General features: G+C 37.4%; 1 protein-coding gene across 10 annotated transcripts in view; it reads right to left on the reverse strand.

The window, feature by feature from the left end:
- LOC149146912 (acid phosphatase 1-like) overlaps nucleotides 1-6396 on the reverse strand; it is an 80554-nt gene extending 74158 nt beyond the window's left edge. For 4 of the 10 annotated variants that reach the window (XM_089445638.1, XM_089445635.1, XM_089445634.1 and 1 more), the window contains exons 1-2: nucleotides 5954-6396; nucleotides 5706-5820 (exon numbers count right to left, since the gene is read on the reverse strand). The gene's annotated coding sequence lies outside the window, so the exon portion shown is untranslated. Of the gene's footprint in view, nucleotides 1-5698; nucleotides 5821-5953 lie in introns of all 10 variants that reach the window. The other 6 variants (XM_089445640.1, XM_089445633.1, XM_089445636.1 and 3 more) reach the window with 4 other exon arrangements.
- Nucleotides 6397-8774: the final 2378 nt, after the last annotated feature.

Raw genomic sequence — 8774 nt, forward strand, 5'->3', positions numbered from 1 at the left:
CTTCTAGTTGAGTTTTCTCCCAAAAGGGTTTCCCAGGTTATATCTTGTGTTAATTTGTAGTTTGTGAGTTTTATTTCATTGTCCTCTATTTTCTATATAATTTTAATTCGCATGCATACACAATAAACATTGATTTACAAATCCAAAAATCTAAGGAGAAATAAACTCTTATAGTGTAGATTTCGGATTTTCAAATATATTTTAGTAGATCTATTGTGAAATATCCACAATAATTTACGGATCATATTGGTATCAAAGCAAATTTCTTTGGGTATATTGTGGGGAGTTGCAAGGAAACGAAATCAACTAAGCCAAAAGTCATAAAACCCCAGCCATGGCTGACAAATCTATCAATAACCCTCAAGATCCCGCAAAGGAGATGTTTGTGCGGCTAGAAGTACAAGTCGCAGATATAACCACAATGTGAGCCTCTTATGGTGACCCTAACCAATAAGTTTGTGTTATTCAAAGAAGATGGCGATCCTGACACAAAGGTCAAATCGGAGGGAAAAATTGACAAATCGGGAAGAACCCAAGAGGGAATCTAAGAAAGAACCCAAAAAGGATCAACCCAATTCGAGGGCCCTGAACCATTCACAATCCCTATTCAAAATGGAAGCAAAGGTCGACATCAAGCCATATCAAGGTGAAATTAGTTAAATCATTGGTTACAGCAATTATAAATTTATTTTAGTGTTCATCATATAAAGGAAGAACAAAAGATTTCATTTGTTACGTTGAAATTAGAGGGCCATGCTCTGACCTAGTGGGAAAGTCACACAAAGACCTTAAGGTTGGAGGGAGGTCCTCTAGTGACTACGTGGGAGAATTTAAAACTCTCATAAAGTCACAATTTTACTCTATCGGGTATGTAGAGGACCAGTGGATCCGGTGGCATTACTTTAGCAAAAGCAAAGCCAGAGTGTACAGGAGTACACCACCGAAATTAGAAAGGTGGCCATAATGTTGGGTATCTCCCCAAAGAACCTAGATGTACTCCTCAAATATATGGGTGGTTTATACACAGCCATTTGTGGAAGCAAGTGATGTTGTACAAGCCTATATCAATGGACACGGCTTGTGTACAGGAACAGTTTTTGAAGAACAAAAGTAGCCAAAAGGGCAATCAAGTGGGTCAAGGGAGAAGGAGCACCAAGACGCTTCTAACAAGAGGACAAAGAAGTGAAAAGGGGGAAAAGATAAAAATACAGCAGCCACAGCACACCAGTGCAAAGATCCCAGCAACCACTAAAACATTGACAGTCATACAGAGGAGAAGTGTTGGAAGTTGCATCCAAAGCTTAACCTAAAGAACAAAAAAAAATATGCAAAGAAGAAGAATCTTATGGCCACTAATTCGAACAACTAGGTTGAAAGTAGCTCAGACGTAGATGAGAAGATCATTTGTACATCAACGCAGGAGGAGGTGAATCTGAATAGTCTTTAGCAAAAGGAAGAAAACAAAAAGACCAAACTCTTCCATATAAAGATAGAGGTCAAGAAGACAAATATTGATGCATTGTTTGACTCGGGATCACAGGCAAATCTGATTGAAGCAAAGTTGGTCAACTGCGATTCGAAGTTTGTGACCATCCAAGCCCATATCCATTGGAAAGGGTAAAAAAGGCTACATAAATAAAGGTAACCAAATAGTGTAAAATCATATTTGCTATCAGTGTTGATTTTATTGATAAAGTAGAACTAGATGTAGTTCCCCTTGATGTATGTGGAGTGGTGTTTAGAAGTCCCTATATGTACATGCGAGATGCAATCTTCATGCGAAGAGCCAACCAATATTGCCTGATTAAGGATAGAAAATCCGTCACAATCAACGCACATAGGGGCAAGTCCAAAATTTCGCTAATAAGTGCCAACCAAACCAAGAAATTGATCAATTCTAACAAAAAGTATGTTTTATTGTTTTTAAGAGAAAATCAATCTCTAAAGGAGACAATGAGAGCAAAGTATCCCTAGAGGGGTGCGCTAAGAAACGAAAATAGCAACTGGAAGAGTTACTACAACGATACAGATATGTGTTCCAGAAGCCTAAAGGGCTACCACCCAAGAGGAAAGTGGAACATGAGATCCAGCTATTGTCAAAATCCTCGTTGCCAAACATTGGAAGTTGCAATAGCTACTGGAACAAGGTGTCATTCGACCAATTACCTCACCATGTGGATCACCCATCATTGTTGTGCCAAAGAAGGATGGGACTTGGCGGATGTGTATTGACTAGAGGGGTTAAACAAAACTACGCTCGAGAACAAGTACCCCCCTACCCAAAATAATTGATCTGCTAAATTAGTTGCAACAAGCCAAATACTTCACCAAGTTGAACATAAAGTCAAGATATCATCGGGTTCAAGTCAGAGAAGAAGATACTTGCAAGATCACCTTCAACAACTAGGGAGGGATATAACTACCTGTTCATGGTAGTTGACAAGTTTAATAAGACATGTGTTTTGATGCACTGTAAAAAGACCATCAGCGTGAAAGAAGCAACAAACTTGTTCTTTGGAAATGTTTGGGTGCACTTTGGGATACCAAGGAGCATCATTTCAAACAAAGAGACAAGATTTCTCAATGCATTTTGAACTACACTGTGGGAGAAGATGGACACAAAGTTGAAGAAGTCTACAGTGTTCCATCCATAGATAGATGAGTAGATTGAAGTAGTCAATAGGACTTTGGTCCAACTTTTGAGGGGTTACAATCAAAAGCATTCGAAGACCTGGGATGAAAATCTAGCATACATACAACATTTTTATAATAAAGTAGTCCACACTTCTACTAGTAAGTCCCCATTTGAAACTTGTTTTTGATACTCGCCACCTACACCTTTAAATATTGCATATGGACAACAAGGAATGAGGAAGGATCTTATAAGGTATGCCTTAATGGCAAAAAAAATGGTTGAGAAGATCAAGTAAATCCATATACAGGTACAGGAGACACTGCATAAATCACAGGATTAATACAAGTTTGGGCATGATCAACACGGTATGGAGAAGTCATTCAAGGTGGCAGACAGAGTATGGATATAGTTGAATAAGGAGCGACTATAGGGTCCTAGTAAGAAAATCAAGGCTTTGTTATATGGCCCCTTTGAAATACTGGAAAATGTGGGAAATAACGCCTATAGACTCAATCTACCCCCATACATGTGCATCTACTCAATGGTAAATGTAAAGAATCTTAAACTCTATGACACTTCCATGCTAGATGGGGAGGAGGAACAAATCCTACCTTTTGTAGAGGATTTCGCATCAAAAGCTCAGACAAAGTTGACAAAAGATACAATTTTGTACAAGAGGTCTAGAACTACAAAATAGGGGCAGCATGACCTTTGGCAGATTAGGTTGAGAGGATAGTTTTTGGGCAAAGTTGAATGGTACACGTGAAAGAAGGTGGAGAAAAAATTTCCTCACTATTGGAGATACTAAGAGGGGGGGTGAATCAGTGTTTCTTTACAAATGTTTTATTGTGTTAGTTAAGATCTTATCACAAATTATACTAGAACACAAGGAGAATAAAAAATAATTTTATTAATAAGATGGTGAGGACTCCAATCCTCCTTTTTACAACAAATTAGGCTCCAACCTGTACAACAAATCCAAGCACCAACACGGTCTACTTGAGGATTCCAATCCTCTCAACAAATCTAGGCTCCAACCTGGTTTTCCACAAAGCTCCAACCTTGTGTAAGGACTCCAATCCTCTAGGGCTCCAACCCTCTTAATTTGCTTCATGGTGGCTTCAATACTGCTTCAAGTCTTTCAAAAGGCTTCTTCAACAAGACTTGAAAGATATTTCCTACACAACTCCAACAATGCTACAAAGTTGTCAATGACAAAGCTCCCAAAACTCACCTCATTCAGTAGAAGTTTTTGGGGGCCAAAAGCCTCCCAAAATGGGGAGGTGTGATCTGAATTGGATCATTATATCGTTTGTCATCTATCTCAATGCTTTCAAAGTGGAAAAAGTGGAGGAATCAACTCACAAGACATTTTTACTGACAAGACCTAGTTTGATGAATTAAGGTTTGAGGCATTAAACGGTGCTTTTTGGGGGCAAAAATTTTCCCCTTAAGCATAACACATCTTTGCGCTATTCCACACACATTTACCTTTCGAATGGCCACAAAAATCACTTCAATCAGAGTGTATATGCAAAAGTTATGCCACTCAAAAATTGACTTCTCTATTTTGACCACCATAATTTGAAAGGATGCCATGTCAACCCCTATTATTCATGGAAAAGGGGTTATCCACATGATCATGATGAAGAAGACTCTAGAGGAGTCAATATTGTAACTCTAGTTAGGAATTGAAGGAGTCAAACCTAACCACTAGTAGGCTATCGAGCTATGTTATAACCAGGCCACTAGGAGGAAAAGGGGGGTTTCGTTCTATTTGAGTGCATTTTGTTCCATAGATGGGCAAAGTAGTTGAGAGTGGATAAGGAGAGAACAAACAAAAAGGATTTGTGCATTGTAGCAACCCACGGGCTACAGGCCCCACTTCTTTGTACTTCCATCCATTTTCCCTTGAGAAAAATAGAGCAGAGCAGCCTCACTTTCTAGATGTGTTTTCTCCCGAAAAGATTTCTCAGGTTATATCTTGCGTTAATTTGTAGTTTGTGAATTTTATTTTGTTATTCTCTATTTTCTGCGTAATTATAATTTGCATGCATACGCAATAATCAATAATTTACAGATCCAGAATTTTAAGGATAAATAAACACTCATAGTGTAGATTTCAGATTTTCAAATATATTTTAGTAGATCTGTTGTGACAAATTGATAAATAGAATATCCACAGTAGTTTACAGATCATTAATTGAAGCAGGAACCCTAAATTTGCCATTAAAAATGGTCAGGGTTTTAACAATCCAGCAAAACTAAAGTTATATTTTCAATTCCAATCACTTGCCCCTAAAGTTACAGTACTTGCATTCTACTCATGTCAATCCTACCTTTCAAACAGAAAAGTCCCACTACTATGCAAACTCCTCTAAAAAGCCAAAAATTGAAGAATTAAATAACAATGACATAACAACCGACCTGTCACAGTCAAAACCTAGGCTCAATGAATGATAATGCTTGACTGCTGATTCAGCCCTGGATTTTAAGCATAAACATCCCACGTCTATGAATGCTTCGACATCAAGAAGTTACGACAAAATCGGACAAAATTTTGAAGTATCGAACTACTTCAACAAAACTAACTTACAGATAAAGAATTCAGATTCCTCACCAAACTAGATTTTCATGTAAAGGTCTAATCTCCAAGAAACCGAATATAACAGAAAAATCCATTTACCCTTGAACAAATTGGCATATTCGTCAGACACAAAGTAAGACATTTTATAAAAAGACTCAACGCTTTACTGAAATAAATTTGACAGATAAATAAATTAGGTTCTTACTAACTTTAGCAGGTGAAGTACATGATTTCCAAACAAGTTGTTAAAAAACTCTACTTCTAAGAAATGAGAATCTAACGAAAACAAGAAGTTACGTGAGACTTTACTAAATTTCAAAGATAATAAAGAACTTAACATCTTGAAAAACCAAAGTTTTGACAGCCGATGCAATAAACTTGAGCATTTCCATATGTTCGAAGAATCTATCACTAAAACCGAAAAGCAAACTTGAATCTATATAAATTTCACAATCAAGGCAAGTTAATGGATGAACCTTTGACCTTAAGTCAGAATCCGAGAATCCAGATAAATCCTCGGCCAAAGAAGCGCCAATGTGCTAAGTCTATCTCTGAAACGTTGTAACTTCCAGAATTGGAGTCCTCTGCAGTATATTATCTACGGATCGTCACAGAAAAAAGTGATCAGAGCTTCAGCAGAACTGAAGCATTCCTTTGCCGCCGGCCGATACATCAAAACGGCGAAAATACAAAAGAAATTGGTGAAAAGAAAATTGAAAAATCAAGAAAACCTCGAAAATTTTTGACACAATAGGAAAGAAGAGACGCCATATATTCGATCGGGGAAGATTTGCTGGAAAAATTACAACTCGATCTGAAAATTCGACACGCGACTTTCGGCCTCTTAAGGCGGCAATTTCATATCGCGGCGCTGGATAAACGATAAGGGCAGGATAAAATGGACGGATACTCGGACCTCTCGGCTCCTCGGGGGCTAAGATCCGCGCTTGCAAATGATAAAGCTGCTTGGTTGCGGAGCGTGAAACTCCAACGCTGTAATGTCGGCCATTTCTGCGCTGTGTTCATGTGAGGTCATTTTGATTCCTAAAATGGTCCCAGCCAAACAGCCAGTCTGATTTATTTCGATTTTTTGGATCGGTAAACAGTCAATCTCATGATGCCAAGTGTCTGTCCCTTTGCAATAAATGATCAGCTGTTGACGGGTAAAACTTGACAGTATTCTCACTGGATCAACGATCTTCGGTTTATGGTGGTGCTTTGTTAGCGTGTCGATATTTAATGGGTTCATCCGGGAGTTGTATGTGTGCATATCTGATCAACAATTATTGAAATCATAATGTGTAATATTTAAATCATCATTTTAATTATTTAGGATTGGTTATTTTGAATTTCCTTGCATGTTACGTATTGAAATCACACTATATATAATTTATTTAAATTATTTTTTAATTATGATCCATTTGGATTTTTTTCATATTAATATGTTTTTATATTTTCAATGACTGAAGAGCACTCCGACAGTATATTTATAATCATAATAAAACAGAAAATAAGACAATCATTATTAATATAACATAAAAATATCTCATCATAACAAGACACGATATAATATATATAATAATTATTATAAAAATTATTTTAGCTCAGCGAAAATATTATTTTCAAAATTTCATAAAAAAAATGTATAGGTTTAGAGTAGGTCTTAAAAATGTTTTTGTTTGGTTAAGAGTTTGTCTTTTTTGATGTAAAGAAACATGTTAACGGTTCAAGATCTAGAGACATCTAACAAGAGTGAACTTTCCTTTTTTAAGAATCATTGGTGAGTAATTACATGTGGTGTGATTTTCCTTGAATAACAGTGATGAAGCCAATAATGACTATCCCCACTATTGATTTGACAAGTATAATATATTTTCTCAATAATTTTATTTTTTTAAATAAAGTGGGTAGTTTTTTTCATTAGAAAAATTGGAAATGGGCCAGGTCCCATACCTTTTTGGATAGCAAACTCTCAGAATTTTTCGGCATTTTAACCAGAAGAATGACCCTATTGCTACCAGTATTATTTACATACGAGCTTTTTTACATAGCTTATACTATAGACCTTCCAAAAGACTCCACCATACTCTATTAATCGACAAAACATATATATAACTTAGAAAAGAAAATTGCTACCCGCTGCTACCAAGTTCGATTTCTTCCAAAGCCTCATCAGGAGGCGTGACCAGTTCTTCTACGCCGCCAGCCCCAGGTTCTAGGTCCTAAATTGCAGTGCCCGCAACACCTTCAGCATGAGGGACAAAGCCATCCACGAATACAAAGACTTCTTTCAACACCCCCACAGTGGCTGTCTCGACTTTTACTTCAATGTTTTCCACCTTGTGACCCAGGCTCAAAACGTTTGTACTCAGACTTTCCATGGTTTTCTGGAGCAATTCCATGTCTTTACCAAGACCCGACAGTTGGGCATACAAAATCGCCATGTTTTCGTTGATTTCTTTCATTATTTCCTTTATCACTTGCTTGCAGGAGCTATCAACAATGTCCCCTAAGTTCCTGTTGCAACTAGACCTTGCCGTGCCACCACTTCCATTGCTTGTTGAGGCCATTTTCTTGGCAATTCTTCCTTGTACTGACAATATCTTATGGTTAACCATCTGCAACCAACTGCTGTAAATAATTACCTGTTTTAGCCTTACATTCATTCCCATCTTTTCTTCCATAAATGAGCATTGATTCTGCATCATGGCGAAACAGCTACCCTCCATCTCCACCACCGCTGAAACAAGCCTATAACGAATAGCGATGGTACCAGCCCAACCCACGAATGGAACTGTAATAAATATCCAGGCAAATAACCAAGGACTGAAAGCCCACCTGTCACAGATCATGGCCTTCGAACTCCGGCTATCACACATGTTCAATAACTTCCTACCAATCGCCCCTGCTCCCAATGCACTATAGAAGGCCATCAGGATGTTGTCCATCATAACCACATGATTGAGGTTCTGCAGACTCATACTTCAGTTGTACTACATCAGTCTTATAATTTTATACCGTATTAGGGGATATGACATATTTCAACTAAGTGGTTAATATGTAAAGAGCATTGCTCTAATAACACCTCGGCGTTGGATGCTTGGTTGTTGGCACACAAAACATGGAACATTTTAACATTTTCAATTTTATAATGATTGGGGAGGTTTCAATTTCGAGGAGTTTTTCATGCTCGGAGAGCCTCCAGCATTTTTGGATTATCATCATAGAGTCACCAATCATTATCAAGTTCCTGATGCCCTTGGAGACACTCATATTCAGTCCCTGCCAAAGAAAGAAAGTTTATGCTTGATTGTTCATGGCATTGCCTAGTCCCCATGCAAACTTTAATTCAGTCTTTTCTTCAAGATTTACTATTACCCCTCGTGCTCTAGCCTCCCTAAAATTTTCTCAATATTTAAAAACAAAACATTATACAATAATTCCCTTACACTGTATAATAATTTTGTTCCCAAGATTATTTAGAAAATAAGATAAAAATTATTCTATATGATGTTGAGGAGGTCGCTTTTGATATAAAAGTATTGAAAATCA

This window comes from Pinus tabuliformis, chromosome 9, assembly GCF_031772625.1.
Source record: "Pinus tabuliformis cultivar Carrire ecotype Pingquan chromosome 9, CPIR1, whole genome shotgun sequence".
Classification (NCBI taxonomy): domain Eukaryota; kingdom Viridiplantae; phylum Streptophyta; class Pinopsida; order Pinales; family Pinaceae; genus Pinus; species Pinus tabuliformis.